The sequence below is a fragment of the Seriola lalandi genome, unplaced genomic scaffold (genome assembly GCF_002814215.2).
Source record: "Seriola lalandi dorsalis isolate HSWRI2012SDOR001 ecotype SW California unplaced genomic scaffold, Sedor1 jcf7180002054609, whole genome shotgun sequence".
Taxonomy (NCBI): Eukaryota; Metazoa; Chordata; class Actinopteri; order Carangiformes; family Carangidae; genus Seriola; species Seriola lalandi.
In genome coordinates, this window is record NW_019525162.1 from 1309847 (window position 1) to 1332213 (window position 22367).

General features: G+C 43.3%; 1 protein-coding gene across 3 annotated transcripts in view; it reads left to right on the plus strand.

Annotated features, from left to right (window-relative positions):
* Positions 1–22367, plus strand: part of hivep3b (HIVEP zinc finger 3b) — a 38431-nt gene that overhangs the window by 638 nt on the left and 15426 nt on the right. The window contains exon 2 of one of the 3 annotated variants that reach the window (XM_087177512.1): positions 19987–20032. The exons of 1 other annotated variant lie outside the window; for it this stretch is intronic. The gene's annotated coding sequence lies outside the window, so the exon portion shown is untranslated. Of the gene's footprint in view, positions 1–462; positions 484–19986; positions 20033–22367 lie in introns of those variants that run through there. One more of the 3 variants, XM_087177513.1, reaches the window with a different exon arrangement.

Consider the following 22367-nt stretch of genomic DNA (forward strand, 5'->3'; position numbering starts at 1 on the left):
TTGTCCTAAATGACAAACCGGTTGAGGAGAGCAACAGTGCGGACTCTCACACGCGCACGCACGCAGCCTATACGCACAAATGTAAGATTCACGATCGGGCCCGTGAACTTATTTCTCATGGGCTACACCTACACTTGCCAGATTTTTAGAGGATGACATCATGCTTTTGTACTCACCAGCTTTTATATGATAGATGGGCTAAGTTTGGGACCCAAACAGGTTTATTTTGGCGGCCGTTCAGTAAGTAACACCTATTCTACTTCAAGTTAAGCCCCTCTATTATTTAAGCTGTTTTATTATCACACTTCCCACACAGGGTTCACCTTTACACAGCAAGGGAACGACAATATTATTGTAGTATGGACTTTGGATACGGACACGATGAATGACTGTGTGAGAGTTTTTGGGCGAAAATAGTTTCCTTATAAACGATATATACTCCATCAATTTGCTGAACAACAGAGTAGCAGGAAGTCACCTTGAGTAAGTAGCTGCATTTTTCTTTCTATCTATCTATCTATCTATCTATCTATCTATCTATCTATCTATCTATCTATCTATCCAACCGTGAGCATATATAAAAGAAATATAAAGCTGACAGAAAAGGTCTTATATTATATAAGAGAGTTGTTGCACTCTTTAGCTCTAATGCCAGTCTGGCAGGAAGTGAGGTAAGGATAGCACTTGAAATGTGTTGCTCTATGTAGATGAACAGTGGTTCATCACAGTGGTTGCACAGCTGTCTGCTCTAAAGCCAAGTGCTGCTGAGAAACTGTGTTTTATTTGTTTTGGGATTTTTTAAAATATATTTCTGGAGGTTCAATATGCCTATAAATGCAACTCACCATCCAATCCAGAGGAATGTGGATGTTAAAAAAAATAACAGCAGTGCTGCAGTCTCCTCTTCCAGTTCTGGGTCTGTAGTACAACTTACAGCACAGGAATACAGTAAAGTGTCAGGCACTGGTGGTAAAGGGGGATGAGTGGAGAGAGGCCAATATGTAATTATTTCTTATTGAATCAGCACAAAGTGGCAGCCTTACAGTTCTCCGCTCTGGCCTGGATCAAGACCACTTGTGGTGCTGGCTGAAGAAAGGCGCTAGCTCAGCAGGCACCCAAAGAGAGCGCCGCTCCGTTCCCTTACAAACTTCCAAGATTGTTGGACATCCTGAAGCATTTGATCTAGGGTTTAGGGATTACTGCCATTTATGGTTTCAACATGGATTGGGATAAAAGCTGCTAGTCCGACTTACACTGATATTTTTATACCATTGTAACTTGGCAAAAATATTAGAAGGTGGCTTGTTAAGAATAATTACTATGCTTTAAAGCTGGAGATGAATGTGCTATTATCTATATAGCTGCAGAACCTGTTTTCATACCAGTCAACAGTTTAGCAATGCCAGTTCCTTACAAAAAGCTTTGTCTCGCAGCTGTAGACTTGTGCAATGAGTTTGTTCAGGTACAATAAAAGCGAAACGTAACTGTGTAACACTGATTACTGAAGACCTCACTCAGTGAGCCAGGCAGGTTTGAGTGTGTGTCGTCTATATCTCTCCCTGGCACAAGCAACACTCCAGATGGAAAAAAGCAGTTTTCTGCCAATTAACACAGAGCCACTCAACACCTTATACACTATATCTCTGCTTTCACATATACACACACTCACCTGGCATACCCTCTCCACTTCACTCCATCTCTCACACCCTGAGTCAGCCTCGCAGGTGGCAACGTGCTGATTTAAATGCATGAAATGCCATCATCAGGGAGAGGGTCGCGTGGAGTTCCTGCTAAAACCTTCAGACACGCCTCCTACAGATAACAAGGTGTGATAACCACGGCAACACAGGAGCAAAGGATCAGGAGATGATCTGCAGTTTTTTTTTTTTTCTCTAGTAAGAGTGACAATTTGATGTGAAATTCTTAATAGATGGTGCGATGCCTATGACACTGTAAGAAAAGCGAATACGCATGTTCAGTGTGCAGCCTGTTCAGCGTGACGCATGACTGTTGGTTCAACGGATTACACAAAGTATTAAACGGCTTGTACAAGCATGTTTAAGTTTTGTTTTCTTTAAGAGAGCATGTTGGAGGGATGGCATTATCAGTCTCCTGCAAGAAAAATAAACACACACAGTGACACACACACACACACACACGTGCATGCACACACAGTGACACACACCCAGGCTGTAAAATCCTGGTGGCTGGTGGACACAACCTTTTCATGTCCCTGCTGCTGGTCATTAATCCTGTTCTCTGGAGCACCAGAGAAGAATAGACCCACTGTAGTGCTGAGAGACCAGAGTGAACCAGGAACAAGACCTTGGATACACATTCGCGCAAACACACACATGCACACACACACAATGCAAAATGGAGGCCAGGAGTGCCAGTCTGGCAACTTCACAAATGCCCCACTAGCCTAATAACTTTATTGCATGCATCCACTCTCATTGTTAATATATTCTTTATTAGGAAATGCTTTCTGTTATTTACTCTCGCAGCTTTGTGTGCGTTTGTATCATTTGGGTCAGCGTGTGTGTCGGGACGGGTGTGTGCGTGGGTTGGGGGGTGGAGGGGGTGGGTGGGGTTGTCGTCTATCAGTGTCTGGCTCCGGCTCAACCTCTCACCCAGGCCAGTGTGTTGGCTGCCCCTTCAAAATGGAGATAGAGTTTCCTTGTGTTTGCCAGGGAGCAAAGAGTCAGTACCGTAGAATATGTATGTTAGTGTGGCTGCATGCCCACATCCGTGTGTGCCGGCTCAGGTTATGTAACAGTATATGTAGACGATGATGTACATGTACAGCCGGGCAGGTACTGCAGGGAGAGGACGCGTAACAGGGGGGTTACTGATTCAAACACTCCCTTCATAAGAGTTAATCATTACCCACTTAGGCACAGTTGGTGGCCAAGTGGAATGTCGGGTGGGGGGGGTTGGGTGCTGTTTGTAATGGCAATCCTCCCTCAAAATAGGCCACTTTATTATTACATCACGACTCCAAAAGTTCACCAGGCCATAATATGACATTTTGACTAGATTTACATTTTCTATTGTTCTCTGTGTATGTTCCAATCTGTTTTCTCCTATCAACATTGAGTATGTATAGTAGTATTGGTATTTTTGTGCATGTCTTCACTTTCCACAGTGGCCACTGTTGTGTAATAGTGATTGTTGTAGTGTGATTGTAAGCTTTTGCGCTGCTTACCACAGGTATGTCTGGAAAGCGTTTGGCCAGAATCTCATTGCTGAGATTTGTGTAATACTTGAAAGAAGCTGATGACTGCTTGGGAAAAAAAAAACCTGCGATAAACGCCCATCAAACAGTATCTTATCATTGAGTGGATATTCAGATTGGAATGATCGAACTAAACCTGCACCCACTGGAGGTTCGGCACGAGATTCTCTGGTGAGGATTCTTCGTTGCCTTGAAAGATTAGCTATGGATACATCCCTAGTGTGTGTATCGATCAGTGATGCAGGCGAGGTATTATATTTCACGATTAGATATCTCCACCTCTTCTAAATTTCTCACTTTCTTTCTCTGGGTCCCAAGGTACCCCTCTGACCACACCCCACAACCCTCAGCACACACACAGTTCCAGATCACAGATCAGTCGCATTGTATGTGTTTGTGTGTGTGTGTGGGTGGGTGAGGATTAAGGAAAAGAAGAGAAAGCACAATATACTTTTATAATTAATCATTAATCACCGTTTGGAATGAATATTGGATCATTTGTCCTCTCTTTAGAACTGATTCCTCCTACTTCCTCTCCTCTAATTTACTTTCCTCTCCTGGTTTCCTCTCCCCTCTCAGCCCTTTTCTCTCCTCTTGTATACTTTCCTTAAATTTCCTCTCCTCCTTTCTCCTTTACTCCCTCCTCCTCTCCTGCCCTCTCATTTCCCCCTCCTCTCCTCTCTTCTGATTTCCTTTACCCTTCTCCTTTCTCTTCTTCCCTTGTGTCCTCCACTTTCTCCCCTTTTGTTCTTCTTTTTCCTCTTATTTCCTTTCCTCTCTTCACCTTTCCTCTTCTCCTTTCCTCTCCTCATCTCCTCCTTCTCTGGAGTCCTTTGTCTCAGCATGTAAGGCGTCCCTGCAGTAACTGCGAACGAGGATTGGAGGGGATTTCTGCTCTGTGGGAGGGTAAGAGGGCTTTGGGGGAAAATCCTTCCAACCCTACCGCAGATCTGCTGAGCAAATCAAGGCAGCAGGCGATGCTCCAGCACAATCTTCCCTCGCCATGTCACTGTCGCTGAGGCAGAGCGGTTGAACTAACCTTTGGACCCCCTCCTTTAGCTTCACTCCTTAAAAACCTTGTGAAATCTTTGGAACACCCTTTGGTAGAATCCAGATCTGTTTTGACTCTCTCTTGGCGCTGTCAGTCTGCGGTGCGCTGTGTTCAGCCTTGAGGAACGCTCTCTTACCTGGTGAGCCTTCATGCTATGAAGTGTGTTGGCTTGTGGAGAGCTCCGGGGCATGCTCTTTTTTTATCTTTTAGGTCATAGCTTACAATATCATCCAGTAAACCACGGCTACCATTGAATGATGTCATATGTAAATAATAAAATGAAAAAAGTTGCATGAACTGTATGTGTGCTGTGGGTTGTACACGTTCATGTGCATTTGTTATTTAATGCTGAGTCCCTGTAGGCAAGCTGTGCCCCGACATTGTCAGGTAAGGTCATATAAAGAACACCTCATTTTAGATGCTGTTAATTATGCAGGAGTGTGGTCGACTGCCATCACTTGGGAAGGTCATTTGCTCCTCACCCTATTAAAGGGCACAAAACTCCACCGATTTTGGTCTGTGTGTGTGTTATGTTAAACTAGAACGGTTCATTTTTGTTGTGGTTTTGTGATGTTACTGATGCTGTGCTGACATCCTGTTTGAGGTTAAAACTACCTTTTAAAAAGCTTCAGCTTTTGCAGTTGTCTTCCATTTGATGTCAGTTCACGCTGCAAAGGAAGGTGTATTTACACAAGATGTGTTTGTGTACACTGTGTAGGTATGTCTCTGCATGTTTATGTATATTTTGTCGCTGTTTATGTGTATAATGTTTTTGCTGATGCTTCCATATTGCAGCCCCTAAGCGAGGGCGTCTGTTTCACCTAATTGAAGGTCAATATTTGCATGAGCATTCCTACAGACAACTTTCCTAGCTTGGTTTAGACAGAACACAGGCTACCACTGTACTTCGATAAAATGAGAGTGGTGCCTGTCATATTCTAGTCCAGCACTGCCAGACCTATCTCTCTCCACTACGTCTGCACTGTGTCAAAGCAGTGGAAAGCTCTTTCATAGCCTGCAATTATTCTGTAGGAGGTGGAAAAAAAAACCCTTCCTGATTGTTTGATTTTGTTAAACCAAAGGCTCACAGATTCTCTTGCTAAATACTGCAGGGGTTTGGTTCTGAGAAATATTAGGCACATGGCTAATTAATTTTAGCAAACAAGGAAATTTCCCTATTGGATAGTAAACTTTCAAATTTATTACAGAGACAAGGACTTTGAAAACAGAATCTGTGACCGGAAGACAGAAAGCAGAGGAAGACAAACGCAAAAGCCAGTGGTCCACATCTGTTGAGTCAGAGTAGTCATAGTCTGGGTAGTTTTGCTCTCCTGTATGTCGCAAGCTTAGTGTCACCGCAGATACAAGAAGTAAAGAGACAATTTTAGGGCCAAACTAGTGATTTTACACATTTACTACAAACCAGTTATACTGAACAAAAAATAAATACATTTGTTCAATTTTAGAGTTTACACCCAGCAATCAAAAACTATATAGCATGCACTCAGAAATGGTCAGTCAAAATGTAATGTATCGCAGCAAAATTGCTAAACGTGGGTCCAGCCGGGCAACAAACAAGAGCAGCCAGACAATCAGACTCATTGAATTGAAAACAACTACTGTTTTTTCAAATTAATTTTGAAGAGAAAATAAAGGTGAACAGTAAAATTATCACCCAGACTATCCTTTGTAAACATCTATCACAGTTTACAGACAGCTTTGACCTGCCATTCCTCCCGTAGCTGTGCACACTCACAGTTTTGCTCAATGAGGTAAAACATTTTGTTTGTTTGTTTTTAAATCTCCAAATAAAGTGGTAGCTAATGTGGCAAAAACTTTGTCTGACCGCTTATGTTTTTAGACGTAGAACACTGCTGTGTTGCTGCATTTCGAAATCTCAAGAGTTACTTTGGTGGGTTTGGTGTTCTCATATACTAACACCTTGCAAACATGCTGGTGCAGTCCTTTTAAGTGGGCTGAGACCAAAAAACCGGTTGCACTCCTGTGGTACTTATTTTATTGTCACTCTAAGATCGGTTTCTGCTGACTCTGGGTTCAAGGACAAAACCCTCTATGCTTATTTGGGTGTCTGTCTGAAACCCCTAATAATCCTTGATGAGACTGTTGAGTTGATCCAGCAGCCTCATAGTCAAACAAAAGGCGTGACAGTAGGTGAATCATCTTAGGCAGGCTCAAGCTCCACAATGCACTGCAGCTTTAGTGAAGTAATCTCATGTCACATTTGTCACACTGTCATGGTGGATTACCGTCTGAAGATGAATGGTCAGGTGACGATGCTGCTCAGCATCAATCGCTCTGTTAGTGAATTTGTGGATGGAAGGAGGAGAAAACAGTTTGATATTGCGGATGCTCTGTCCCACAGTAGCTTCAACATTTCTCTCTCACTTATCACAATGATCGCACAGGCCGGTTTTCCATTGGCATTCACCCACAGGCATCATCTGTGCCATTGCTTCCTCTAGAAACTTCTGCACCCCACGAAAAAGATCCTCCCCTCCTTCCCTCCCTTTCTGCTTTTGCCAGAGCAAAACCCCAAAGCTGCTGACACAGACTCACCCAGCGTAATTGAGAAAATAAACAGATGATGAAAAAAAAAAAAAAAAAGCATGTGCTGTTCGTCATAGGGCCGCATATTTATCCTTTGCTGTTGGATGTTAAAACCAAGGTTTTCATCACCTCTTGAGGGAGAAAGGATGGATGTGGTGGGATGATTGAGGAAAGAGGCAGTAGTTGAGGTTAGCATGTCAAGGTCCATCACATCAATCATTCTGTATTCTGTACCCGTTTATCCCGTGCAGGGTCATGTGACCTACACCATATGCCAGAACATATTGGGCTAGAGACCCATAGCATTAAAGCTAAAATGAATTGGATATTTGGATGATGTAAATGTTATTTCGGAATTTGATTTGCAGCCATTAGCAACACTATAGCTTTGACGACGAGTAAGGCATGGGCGCATATGTTGCGGTGAGAAGGACAGACAATGCTGTAAGAAGCTCTTCCTCAGTCGGATGTGTTAGTGTTTTCTATTATGTAATCCTGCTGTCCTCAACAACCTCAGACAGTCAGCAGTCCCAATGTTTGCACCCAGGTAGTCCCCCCCCCCCCCCCCCCCCCCCCAGCTTTGCACTGTCAGCACAGTGCAAGGGAGCAACCCCGGCTAAGTCACTACAGACTTTCATTTTTCATCAACACTCTAATATGCTTAATGGCACTGCGCTGAGGAGAACCTGAGGAAACCCCTTCCCCTTGCTGGGGTCAGCAGATTGACAGGTTGCAACGGACAGTGACAAGCCTGAGGGGGGGGGGGGGGGGGGGGTAGTGGTGGGCACATGGTGTATCCCTGGCTGAAGGCTGGATGCCATCCACTCCCATAGGGAGACCAGGAGCTGCACAGCTGGTAGCATGTGACCAGCCGAGGAGACAGGCGCCTGTTCTCCTTGTTCTCCAGGAGCCTCTCTCTCTCTCTCTCTCTCTCTTTCTCTCTCTCTTTCTCTGCCTCACTACCAAAAAGAGCCTCCGAGCTGTAGTAGTATGTGGGTAGCGATGTGAAAGGCTGATTGGGATTCTTTGTGAGTACAGTCGTTGGAGCAGCGGGGCCGGGTTCCCACTCACTGCCCCTGAGTAGGGTGTCCATTACTGTGGGAGTGCCTAAATTACACAGAAGAGGGAGATCAGGAGAAACCCTAGTGAGAGTTTTGGAGAAACGAGAAGGAGGGGTGGAGGGTGTAGAGTGGAGAAATCAATTTGTCTTTGAGCAAAAGAGCATGAGACACACAGCTTTTTCCAGCAGTGGTAAAAAAAAAGGAAAGAAAGATGCCCTGTGTGTTATTACGATTGCAAAATTGTCTTTATTACAAGCAATGTAACGAGCAAGATTGTAAATCATGAATTAATGCCTTGAGCTGGATTCCATGGGATTTTTTTTTTTTCGTCAGAATGGAAGAATAATGTTTCTTTGTCAGCCTGTGAGATGGATGGTCTCTATGGTCTTGTGAGAGCGAGTTGTCCCTGTTGCTAGGCCAGCAACAGTCTGTCTTTCATTGGTCATAGTTGTGTTTTATTACTTGCATCATTGGTCATGTTGTTATTGGCATCACGGAAACAGAAGTCATAGGTTGGCTGTTGTTTGTCAGTGACCAGGTTGAGAGCCTGCAACGATGGAAAGCTACAGTAGCTTTCCCCCTGACTTTCTGTTTTAACATTTGTTTCTCTTCTTGCTCGAGTGCCACCGCAAAACTCAGAAGATGCAGTTTACTTTGCAGAGAGTATCACTGTTTCATCCCATCAGTCTATGTAATGCACTGTTTATTGCTTTTCTGTGTAACTACAGTGTTATCAGATTATCGTCAGTGCAGTTTTTCATGGTGAGCAGTGTGTTATATTGTATTCTGCCTCTCATCAGCCAAGTCTTCACTCCTTAAGTCTGTGTGTCTTCAAACAAGCCCGTATAAAGATTTATGAAAATGTTATCCTTCTGAATCCAGACTAGGCCTTTAGTCTCAGCGTGCTATTTATCTATGTATTTGTTTTATCCTCTACCTAATGTCAGCCCTTTCTGAGCCATGGCAATGTGATTCTGTTGGCCCATCACTTTGCTCCGGAGTGAAATATCTCTATTGGATGTATTGCCATGAAATTTTCCCTGACTTTTCATCTAGCGCCATCATGAGGTTGACATCTTAACATCGTAACAGGTCGGATAACTGTGAGGTTTGCTACAGTTAGTCATGGTCCCTGGAGGGTGGATATTAATGACTTAAGTGATCCCATGATTGCTCATCTAGCTCCATCAAGACAAAATTTCAAATTTGTTGAATACTCAGGTTTATGACCAAATACTTGTCAAACCAATGAAATCCTCATCAACCTCAACTTAACTTTGTGTAAAGTTGTAATTAACAAATATTACCACATTAACAGGCTAAATTATGGTGGTGAACATGGTAAATGATACCTGCTAAACGTCACCATGTTAGTATGCTGGTGTTAGCATTTAGCTCAAACAACTGCTGTCCCCACAGCCTCACATAGCCGCAGCATAGTGAGAAAATATTACTTTATTTGGATGACAATAAATATTTTTACTTTATTAACTTCCTCTTTTTGAAATTTATCTCATGATCTAGTCACATACTTTCTGTTGTAGCTACTAAACACTAGCAAGTTTAAAGCTTTTTTTTTTTTTCATATCTATAGCCTATAATTTTAGACAGACCAACGAACTCAACAAACCCAGAATATAGCCAGCCAAACTGAGGGAGGGTTTATGTTGATGACCTGTCAATCATCCTTTCTACAGCCTACGTGAAATGACGTCTCTTGCAACCAAACGTCTGTTGAGTCTTGCCAGACCACAACGAGCAAAATGAAAACTGTGGGCTGGCGAGAGCGAGTCTGCCAAGACCCGTCTAATGTGATTTTGCTTGTTTTTGTGACAGTTTGTGTTTCTACTAGGTGCCAGTGTGTGTGCATGTATGCATATGTGTGCCATAAAATCATAAAATACAGTGATTGTTCTCACTGAATCAGTCCTCCTCTCCATCCTCTTAATCACGAAACTCAGCTGTGGAGCTCGCTCTCTATCATACCTCTTTCACTTTGTTGCAATTGTTCAGATGCTGCTTAACTTTGAGGTATGCACAGTTTGAGTTTTCTACAATTCATAGTCAAGACTGCTTCAACAGTGAAAGTTATCCTACTCACCAGTCCCCAGATTAGATTTTATTGGTCTGTAGATTAGATTTCCTATCTTAGTTTAGCAGCTCACTGGAGGGCACGTCTTGCCATTTGTTTAAATTTTGTGGGTTCAGGCTTATGACTTCCTCATCTGCTCTTTAAATGATCTATAAACACATTTCTACTGTTCCAGAGAAATCTGTTGAAATGTTAGGAAGCTGTTTGTGCGTTTTGCTTAAGAACTTGCTGTATTCATTTAATCTGTTTGTACAATGAGCAACATCAACAGCAAACTCATACTTTATATTGTTTTGCTGTTTTTTTTTTTTGTCATTTTCATAATGGTAAATCATATTTAAGTTAAGCTATACTGAAAGCTCTAATTAGCCCTTATTAATTAAACATTCACTGAAAACCAATTATTTACAATCATACCGTCAACCCCCCACTTTGAATACAGCTGTTCTCTGAGCGTTATTTTCTCAAAAAAGTTGTGGAGAACTGAAAAGTTTTTATTGACTGTAATCAACTTTATATTTTTGTGATTGCTTAGAGAAACTGAATAACCTAACTAGTTTGAATCCGTGGCTGCTGACCACAAAAAGTCACCTGACAAGCTTGTTAACCACGAGCACCATCAAGGTTTCTCTTATTGTTCAGCTGTCTAGGAAATGAACTTTAATGACTTGTTGATCATATCAGTGAATGTACAGTCAGAATGCAAAGTCATACTGACTTGATTCATGAACCACCACCCTTTTTTTTTTTTTTTTACTGTGGTCTCCTACATCACAATATTATTACTTGGGCAAACTTGGTTTCAGCACCCCTCAGTTTACTGTTACATTAGCAGGGCAAAAAAATCTGGCATTTTGTCTCAAAAAAAGTGACTCAATAAAAGTGAAGTTACTCACATCACGCAGTGAGTTGTGCAGTTGTACATGCTATTTGGTGAATAAAAAATATACTTTTCGACATGGTGATATGAAAGCTGGCTCCAATTCAAAACTATGACAAATTCACATTTTGTCAATTTGGAGAATTTGTATTGTGTTTTGACTGAGATCTATACAAGAGGTGCACTCTTCAGGCACAGCTGAATCAGCTGGTGCAGGGTGAATTGGACCCTGATGACCACAGAGGTAGTGAATTCAAAGCATGAAAACTATTGAAATGACATCAAAAAAATGAAACTGTGTCAGAAAACTTGCCCTGGGATGCATAAAAGGATGTTCCTGCGCTGAATATCTCTGTGGTACAAATGCTCACCCGCAGAGAAGGGAAAAAAAAAAAAAAAAAACATGTCAGTACATAAAACCCAGATTGATGTTACATATACTCTGGCTATGTGCAAGTTTTCAGTTTTAAATAGATCCTGCATTGAATTTGGTCGTTCAACATCATCTTCTTGTGCGAAACCAAACGGTGTTGAGCCCATTGGTTTTTCTTTCCAGTGTAATTCTCCACAGAAACTCGGTTACCTGCCTCTCTGTCAGTCATGTTGGTGTGTTTCGCCTTTTCGCTGCACATCCTGCTGTGACCGCCTGCATTTAGACAATTAGACATGAGAGGCTGGGCTTTGCGTCATGCCTGATGGTTTTGTTTTTCTAAAACCAGGGCAAAGTGCTATGTGAGGCATCTCATTCATGAAATAATAATTAAAAATTCTGTTCTTTAGCCAATAACCCTGATTGATAAGCCGCCCTCAAGTGCCTCCTTGAGACTGTGGAGACATGTAGTCAGCGTAATATTAAATTAATCAGCGTGTGGTTTCAGGTGTGCACTTTATGGGATATTTTACAGCGTACAGGTATCGCCCAATCAGAACTGATAATTGGAGCTTTCTCCCCGATAATGGCCAATTCATCATGCAACTGCTTGATACCCAATCTGCAGTCCTGAAGTGAGCAAATCATGTACCTGAGGTTACACTGAGATTGCGGTGTTATCTAGTAACCTGGCATGACAGAAAGCTCTTACAGTATACATTCCCAGTGGGGAAACATTCTCTGAGGTAACATAATGATCCGAGAAGACAGTGAATCCCAGCTTAGGGCATGTTCAGGAACAGCGCTTCAACCTGTATTGGATGACAAGTCAGCCGTACGTAACCAGGCAAGAACTAACAGGAAATCAATGTATCCAGCCACCTATCCCACATCAATACAGTGTCTCACTTTCTTGCCATAAGGCTGCTCATCTTGCTGTCTTTCTCCTCCTTCTGTCGCTCTCCTTTTTTTTCTGTCTCGTTCTGTCTCTGCAGTGTGCTTCTTTGAAAGCCACAGCATCTCTATTTTAAGGACTTCTTTTGTTTCTCTGCTTTGTATTCAAATGATCAGGCTCACACAGGCAGGGGTATGCGGCTCAGAAGACAAGTGGGATGGTGGGAGAGGAGGGATGAGAGTGAGTGGCGAGCCGGCTTTTGGAGTCAGGTTTCTCCCTAACCAGATCTTTTAAGAGGTGATGACAGCTGGAGGAATGCACTGCTAATTCCCCTAACGCTGGTCACGTGACCTCGGGGCTCTGTTACCTTCCAGAGCAATTTGAACGGTCTGGGTGGTCAGGGGAGAGAAAAATGTGCATCTACAAGGTGTCTGTTATATACTGTATACGCACACTATGATTTGAATTCATTCAGAAGCAGTGTGTGTTTGCAGGAACTCGAGTTTGCTACCGTACCCTGGAACCAGACGGTGTGGCTGTGTGTGGCCTTCCCTCGTGGCCAGAGTAGACCATACCTCCCAGCAACAATGAGTACAGCAAGTGACACATTTCTGTCTCTCTTGTAACGCAAAGTGGGCCAGTTGGTTTGCAGTAGAGAGAGCTGTGTTTGACTTACAGGACTTGTCATAGCGGATAGCCTCTTCTTACAACAAATCTCTTTTCCTTGCAGTAAGAGTTGTGGTAAAGAACCTGGACGCCAGCATATGTTTGCTTGTTCCCTGGTGCTTTGTTACTAAGCAGCGTGCAGGTATTGACACTCGTTTCGACAACTTAATCCTTCTCAACCTCGTGTTTACAGTACAGTAAGGCTCTGTTCCTTTAGCTCTCTGTTGTTGACAACTGTTACTGTAAAAATAAGATGAGCGCACTGAATGCTGCACAATGATCTATTATGTTCTCATTAAACCTTTGGTGGATCCATCATTACCAACACACCTGACAGTACTTTATTTGCTGTGGTGAAAATCGAAGATTCCCAAAGATGTCATGATGAATTCAATGCAATGGTTTGGCCATTTCAAACATGGCATAATTGATTTTAATATTTCCCTAAATCTGTGTGTCTTCAGGTTCAGTGAGGTGCAGAAATAAGCAGATAAAGAATGTATACTGTATGTGACACTGGCAAACTTAAAAAAAAAAAAAAAAAAAAAAGCTCACATAAAACTTTTTTTTTTTTTCTGGAAATACGATTCACCTCCATTAATTTGGTTTGGAGGCAAAAATCCCAGGTTCCAAAACCATGGACCAATTAAGCCAAAACTATAAGCAGGACCAGACACTGCAAGAGATCAGTGAAGAAATATGTTCTGTGTTAACTGAACCAACCCACTGAGGGTGTCCTCAGAGGAAATGTTGGGAACATTCAGGTTCAGGGGGTTGAGGGATTGGTTTTGGATATGAAGTACAGCAACAAAAATGAAGAACCAGATCCATCTCTACTTATACCTACAGTATATGCATGCAGTGCAATTTATTGTTGACATAGAGTATATTCATGCATTCTGTAGATTCAGCATTTCACAGCTCCTCACATGCACACAGATTTATGAAGGCACTGTTTTAGCTGCACTTGATTGTCGGTGTGATTGATGAGCTGTCTCATTCAGCCCCTGAGCTGCAGTCTCAAGATATAGAGGCTGCACACCGCACACACATTTGATGGCCTTTTATAAGATTGTCTGAGATGGCAGATAGAGTCACTCCCGTAGGTCGGAGCTGTGTACTGAGGATAACTATATACAAGAGCTGTCCCTCTCTATGTCTCTGTCTCTCTCCTACGCATTTGCACACACTGTTTTTCTCCTCTGTCTTGTAATTCTCTGTCTCGCTCTCTCTCTCCTGATCACATGCGCTCACACTCACACCTCCACTTGCAGAGAAACAAACGCACAAACAGACGGCGGGTTAAGGCACATGGCATTTGTATACATGCGTTGGGTTTGAAGGTCGGCTGACGAGGCGTTGATGGAGAAGAAAGTCTCCGCTGACAGGCCACAAAGGCAGCGTGGCACCGGGCAGAATGGGCAGCGGGGGCTCACAGCAGAGGAGGGAGAGTAAACTGTAAACCGACACTTAGGCTGAATGGAGTTGTTTGTCACTGCGGGTAGCAATTACTTGGACTGGCCTGGCTTTGAGTAAACTCCCTGATCAGAAGGGTGCCCCTCTGCCAGGCCGGGAGAGGGAGAGGGAGAGGGAGGGGGGCCGGGGGCCGTGTTGATACATTCTGCGGCCTGGTCCTCGTGTTTGAACACACTCAGGCCAAGCTTCCACCTGTTGACTCTTCCCCGTGTCTGTGTTTGTGCAGGCAGCACTAAAAGCACCAGCAGCTCCAACTTAACAGCTCAGATTAACATAGTCACAGGTTACTGAGATGTGCAGATAAGGCATGGCACCGGGTCGTGTATAGTGCTACAGCAGCGCTCATTGTACCTGCTGCAGCTTCACACAGGATGCAGTACAGCAGCTGCAGAAAGAGGAACTAGCGCAGGCTTTCCTTTCACTGGGGAGAAATCCACATGGGTGACTTCATAGAAAAACAGATAACTTCAGCAGAAATAGAAATAACTGCACTAACAAAAGACAGTTGTCATTGCCCAGCATGTAGAAGCAGATTTTTTTTAATTCTGCATGTGAGAAAGTTGAAGAGTTCATCGTTGGATGTAACAAACCTTCTTTAATCTTTTGAACTTTAATGTACCAAAAAGTAAAATAAAACTTAGGTCCCAGCATTCATTTACTTAATGAAAGGTGCAAACAAAGGGGATTTTTCATCAGATATATTGATTACCAGTGAGATGTGTGTTTGTCCCCTCTCCAGTCAGTTACCTTAAGACGTCCATCTTATCACAGGTTTGCCTCAAGCCCATTCTTTTCAGTTGCACCACGACTGAGAGAGCAGATATGAAGCAGTCGAGTGTGAACGAAGGGTACAGTAAGCTGCGTGGGAGAATTTGCACTGTGATCTTGACATCCACGCATCAGTGAAACTTGTGGGCACAGGGAGGACAGCTTTTGAAAATGTCAGTTCCTCTTTCTATATATACCCCCTGTCAGCCCCCATCCCCTATGCTTTGTCACTCTTTTATTTCATTTTCACACCACTTGTGCTGTGTTTTGATATTTGGTGTTGAGCTGTCCAAAGGCAGATGAAATTTCTTTGACGGGCACTCAGTATCTGTTTCACTTCTGTTACAGTAAATCTCGAGGCCTCAGAGTCTTTTTTCACTGTTGCTGTCCCTCATTTATTTGTCATGTCACAGGAACATTTTGCCTTTGACACAGGGAATCAAACCTAACCTAAACTAAAACTCAGAAGATACTAATACTGTATAACTATAATAGCTGGGTTTACACTACTGTTGCAAATTGCTAATGATATATCAGCTCTATATATGGTATCACTTACCAATCGGGGACTTTATTCAGGCGCGGGTTACTTTCCATAATCACTACCCAGAGCAACCCTGGAGACATGATTTCCTGGTAGCCTTCCTCATAATATACATGACGTTTACTTTGCCGCATATAAAGACAGTGGCGCTTATTAATGCTTCAGCACCATGGAAAAGGAAAAGATAATGAGAGTGTGTTGCAAGGCTGAAATTGAGAACTAAATGGGGAGAGAGTGGTTGCGAAGAAGGAATAGTGCATTTCTGTGTGTCTCAGAGAAAAAGAATGGAATAGAAAAAAGAGAGGCAGAGAAGCCCCTCAAGATTAAAAAAAAAAAGAAAAAAAGATGCTGAGTGAAACAGAGGGTGGTCAGTCTTTCAGTGTTTTACAGGATCAGATATCACATCTGCTGAGGATACAAATCGATTGGCATTAACAAAAGACTAGCATGCTCGACTCCATTAGCTGGCTGGTTGGTTGCATGTCTAAGATCGCGCTGCACCAGCTGTATTGTATCTGTGTATGTGACAATAGATAGACAAAGTTCTTGTTTATTTTGCTACATTGGGTATATGCTGACACACTGCTAGACCTGGTTGTTGGACCTCAATACTATTGAGTACCAACTGAATTGTCTTTGATCAGCTATTTCCCGATTGAATCCATCACTTCATTTTAAACTTAATTTTATCCAGGAGAAGTTCTCGTGTGTTCAGCTAGTTTAACGCATTAAACTCAAAATTGGAATATTTTGTTATTTTGAAGCCTGCACTAGCAGCTCTAGGCTAAAGGGATCCTCCACCGATTTACCACATCACAGTCTGTTTTCCAGTCTTGGGGAGTAATAAAAAGCAAACTGTTTAAGGCCTTTTGTGACTATAGAGCCTACCGCTACAAGTGATGTCACTTTAGTGAGTACCAGCTGGGACTGAGGACTACAACTCTGAAAAGGAAAATCTTAGTCTTAGAAAGGTGTGAAGTTGCCAGACCTGTAGCCTGCTGCTCATATCTGCTTGAGGCTAGCAGCTCAAACCTATGTTAACTCAAGGCTACATTAGTCGCCACTAGCATGAGTATCTCCAAACTGTTGGTAGTCACTTTGCATTGTGGGCATGTAGGTGCTAGGTTTTTACAAGGAAGAATAATGAGTTGAATAAAAACGATGATATCTCTGGTTCTGCATCGATTTTGAAAATTGATTTTTTTTTTAAAACTGTTCAATGTGAGTCTGACAATGTTATAGGATTATTCTTATAAGCACGGCGGTGCTTTGAGCTAAATAACATCAGCAGGGCAACTTACTTGTAATGACAGTGCTAACATGTTGATGTTAAGCAGGTATGATCTTTAGCATTAGCAGCATTTGCTAATCAGCAGTAAACCCAGTGTGCAGTTGAGGCTGATGGGAATGCCATTATGCATCATTTTCAAGTGACCATGAATTGAAATGCTTACCTAATGCTGGAGCTAGATGAAATGTGTGTACCACATTTCATGTAAATCCACTCGATAGTAGTAGACCACCTAACCGGCACTGCCGCCCCATGACTAAAAACAAGGTACAAAAGTTTAAAGTCTTCAAAAACTGTTTTCGTATCAGTATTGGAGCACAGGTATCACATCAGCACCAGTATCAAAAATATTTAGTCATTCCTCAGCTCTACAGTATACAGTATATGACATTAAATGCACAATGATCACTTCCCTGCCTAATAACACACACTCTTTAGTGTGTGGACACTTTACCGGTGCCAGCCAGTCAAGTCCATCAACAGATGTTCCACTTCTCATGGTCTTTAATCAAAACCAGTGTTGAAGCTGCACCTTAGGAGGGGTTAAACTCTATGTCACAGGATAAGATGTGTTTAAGTTTTATGTAAGTTTTATTTTGAGGTGGATTGCGCTAAAGAAGTGATGATCCAGTTACATTTACCCGAGTAATGACTGGATTTAGTGGTTTGACATGCTGGTCCCAGAAGACTCAGCCCACTTTGTTAGATGGATGTCTTCTTTGCCCCCAGTCTTTTTTTCCAGATAAATGCAAACAGGTAGAGCAGCAATGAGCCACAGTGGCTTTTATACACTAGGTGGGCTCCCCTTTTTAAATGGATCTTGTTTCTATCATAATGCCACAGTCATTTGGACAGAGGGGGGTCAGTTTACAAGACCACACGTCTGAAATAATCTTCCCCTTAGAACAGAGGGAACCTTCTCTGAATACTCCCATATTTGCCAATTTTACTGCCTGTGTCTGCAGTTTATGGGATGAAAGTCCAAAAATATGTCATCTGTATGGTTGTCTGTAAAAAGGCGCAAACCACTCATTTGGTCTAAATTATAGTCTGTGGCTGTTCCAGAACAACATGAAGTTTCTTATAAAGCATGATGTTTGCATTTTAGGTGTTGCTTGCCTCTGCATTATATTTTGTATGTAGGTGTGTGTTATATACATGAAATTGCCTCATGAGACCATACCACAGGGGAGCCCTTGTTTTCATTTACTGTAAATGAGAACAGCTTTGCATAATGTGAGCTTGACATGCTTGGGGCCAGTGAGTAGCATATGGTTACCAGTTATTATAGCATCATGAAAGCTTGCCTTCACACCATCACAATTGTTGCATTTCCTATTTTCCTATTTTGATCAAAGTCTTCAAAAATAATATCCTCTCTGTTTTTGCTTGCAAGGCTGTTCAACTTAACACCTCGTATCTCTCTCTAGCTTCTAACCAGACTGTGAGTCTGCAGCCCTTTCTCCGGCCTTGCTAATCGTTACGTCTGTGTAGAGCAACTTTCCTGTCAATCATCGCCACAGTGGCAGTTTTGTTCCCAAGCCTCTGCTCCCCCCACCACCTTCCCGTCAGAACCCCTCAGTCTGAGGAACAGAGGACAAAGGGATGACGGATGGGTGAAGGTCCCTCACAGGGAAGTACAGTATAGAAGGTGTGTGCTGTAAAGGGTGACAATGAGCACATTCAGGCAGACACAATACAGTGCCTCGGCCAGTGAAGCCAGCAGCCTGTGAGAGTAGCCCAGCATCAGGCCAGCACAGTCCCCTGCAGCAGTCAGCCAGCAGGCGCACGGAGCCAGGGGTAATCACCAAGTCGTGAACAACACTCCTATTGACTGGAACCAAATAAAATAAGAGAGGAAACACAGAGCAGAGGCGAGAGAATAGGGGGACATCGGGACAATATAGGAACAATACATAAGAAGAGGAGAGGTAAACAAAAATGAGAGATTTGATAGAGAGTAAATAAGCAGGTGTATAATAGAGGAGGTTGAAAAAAGAAAAAGCAGTTAGAGACAGAGAGGACCATCTTTTCCTTTTCATCCTGTCATCTGGCTGTGAGTCCCAGCAGGCCACCACGTGTCGCTGGCCTGTGAGGATCCATGTTCCCTCTGCCTGCCTTCTGATCAGTAGCCCAGCCATCCGCTCATTCTATGTGCCGGCTCGTCACTGTGTGAGTGTGTTTATTTTAGAGTGTGTGACTCACACTTCCTGTGCTCTGCCAGTGAGGCAAAGCTCTATGGAACAGCAGGACCTCCGTTCATTCTCAATTCTCTCTTTCTCTTTCTCTTTCTCTCCCTCTCTCTCGTGTTGTACTGCTGATAGGCCTAGCCTGAGTTCTGCGTAATGCGGGGGCTTGCTTGAATGGATGCCAATCTGGAATTCATTTACAGATGCAGCACAGTGGCACTCTGGCTGGAACTGGAAGGTGTACGTAAAGAGACATATTCATAGAGGATTTCATTTTCCCCCTTCAAGCACCACTACAATGAGACAAGTTTGCTGATAAGGAGGTGATAATTGCAAGGTATCGCCTGCAGGGTTCTGTGTTGCACGGGAAAGCCCCGTGTAAGACCTGTTTGTAATCCTATCTATCGGCAATGTGCCACCGCCACTGAATGTGTGCGAGTTAAAGAAGCAGCAGCAGACGTTGCCCTTCCTGAATGTGTAGGTGCATGTCTTTGGTTTCACTGTCCTGGTTTGTCATGCACTTTGATTGCATTGGCAATAAGAAATATAGCAACTGATGATGTAACTTTGGTTTAAGAGACGATGATGGGTTGTTGTTTTTTTTTTCAAGATGTTACTTACGCTACGAGATTATGAGTCAGTTTTTAGTGTCTTCCAGCTAACACATCTTACTCCTCCTCCCCTTACATTTGCACAGTGGAAACATTCATTTAGTGTCTTCCTCTCTCCCTCTCTCTCCATCATTCCTTTTTTTGCCTCACCCCCAGCCTCTCTCTCTCTCTCTCTCTCTCTCTCTCTCTCTCTCTCTCTCTCTCTGTCTCACTCTCTCTCGGCAACACACCCACTCAAACAGTCATATCCGCTCTCACTCTCTGGCTCTCCCTACTTGTCTCACAGTGCCTGTGAAGCGTCTCTGAGGGGGAAGACCAGACTGCTCTGTCAGGTAATCTAAACTCTGTCTGTTTCTCTCCCTCCCTCTGCACCTCCCTCCCCTCACTTTCTGTCTTCCTCTCTCTGCGTTCTTCTCGCCCCTCAATCTTCTTCCCCTTCTCTTTCCCTCCTTATTATTACTTTACTTGTCAGGTAAAGCGAATTAGTCATGTAGTTATTGCAACTGTGTCCTAGTTGTTGGGAAGTGTGTATACATTTGATTTATTTTTATTGCAAAAGTTGCCATTTGGTACATTGTAATCTAGTACCTTAGCACCCAGAGGAGTATTTTGTTAATTAAAGGCTTTAAGTTTGTCTCTTATGTCAGTGTCAAAGACTCTTTGTCACTGGTTTAAGGACAACATACCTGAGATGTTTTAGCATCTCAGAGGGTATCACTGAACTGTATGGACATTTAAAGACTGTGTATATGACACCTATTGCATATCTTTCCTGGAAGTTGGATCCCTCAGAGTTTATGGAGAATTAGTGGTATTTGTCTCTTATTGGACTTGAGGGTCTGAGGCTAGAGTTCCTCTCCAATCACAGGTAAAGTCCTCTGAGAGAAATTTTGTGCTGTCTAACTAAGTGATCACAAAACAGATCATTTCCATCTGTGAAGTTCCTGGACACAGAAACCTGGCAACCTGTAATTTAGTCGAAGCTGTGGTCAGTTTTGTTTTTTCGGTTGATTATGTCACTAAAGGGGCAGATTGTCCGCTGCCAGGGGTATTATTAAAAACTGCGAGTACAATCTTCTCCTGCCGCCGAGGTGTGCATTAAACCTGCTCTGCCATGCCACTCGTGTTTGATTTAAAGGCCGGTTATTGACCTGCAGTGCACTGGCTTGTGTTTAATCAAAGTGAACACTGCGATGCTTGTGAACTGCCAATCTTATCAAAGCCCTGTGAAATCCTTCTCTACACCGTCTCACCTCAGAGGTACAGCGATCCCGATGCATCCTGCACAGAGCTGAGAGAGAGTGAGTGAGAGCTCTGGTATGTAGTGTTTTTTCAGACGGCGTCCTCCTTGGCGCGCGGCATACTACTGACAGCAGTGATATTCCTGGGTGAGTGTGAGTCTTGGCCTCTGAGGTTTTATGCTCTATCTAGCGTCTTGTACTGCTGTCTGGATTTCTTTTTTCAGTCATTTACCAAACCAAACAGTTTCTCCCCATGGTTCTGTGATTGGTTAATGTTGCTGTCTAGGATTTGGGGCCTGAGTTTGATTGACAGCTCTGTTGGTGCTCGCACAGGCAAGACTGTTAACTTTCCATGTACCGTATACTTTGAGAATGCCTTAAAGCCTCTTCTACAGTATCAAATGTTGTACTGCTGTTGCAGTTCAAGCTGTCGCAGGCAGCACTGTATGTATTCATCTGCTGTGACATCAACACCCGTTGTCACTCAAAGGGGGTTAGATGTCAAGGGTCATGCCAGCCTGTCAATGGATGCATGCAGACGCCAAGCATTTCCCCTCTTCACTTCCTGCTGCCAGTGTGCGTCTGTAGTCAGAGAGGATGCTGGGAGATAAATTTAGACCTCCAGCTCCCTCTCCATCTGCCGTTGCTCAGAGTAGGCTGGTTTCCATGGGAACTTGCACCAGGCTACCGCCAGTAAGAGAGAATGGGGAGGGAGAGATGTCTGTGTGTTTGGGGTGGGGGGTGGGGGGGTACAGTATGACAGCAGATTTTTTAAAAAGCACTTAAGAGGGTTTATCTGTTCTCAGGGCACAAGCTAATTTAATGTTTAGCCCATATTTTTTATCCGTCATTACCAGCTGCATGAATACGTCTGGGTATTGATGAGGAAATGAACGCTAACTCTGCCGGCCACACTCTCCTGTGCATGATAATGAAGTTTCAACTGTAAAACTGCTGCAAAGCTCCTGTGCTACTTATTGAGCAGGAGCTGAGCTAAATGTTTGTTTTATGGAATTTACACTTTTAGAAGTATAACGGCTGGGCTTAATAGACACAGCCAAGATGATGGAGAAGGAGACTGTGTGCGTGCGTGCGTATGTGCGTGCATGCGTGTGTGCGTGCGTGCGTGCGTGTGTGTGTGTGTGTGTGAGAGAAGGAGATGGAGTGTGAGCTCTAACGTGTGTCAGGGCTCCCTTGGGTACTTGCATCAGTGCCTGTTTCTGCTGACAGAGCCCCCTTGCATGTTCACACACACACACACTCCATTCCTCACTCATCCTGTCTTCTTCTCTCCATGGACCTGTTGTTAATCACATTTTAGGCACAGACACCAGAAAGTAGTTCACACAACAAATCACTGCATACACCATGAGACTGTTGTGTGAATTATCATACATTGGTCCAAGGCTGACTGGAGGTGGACGAC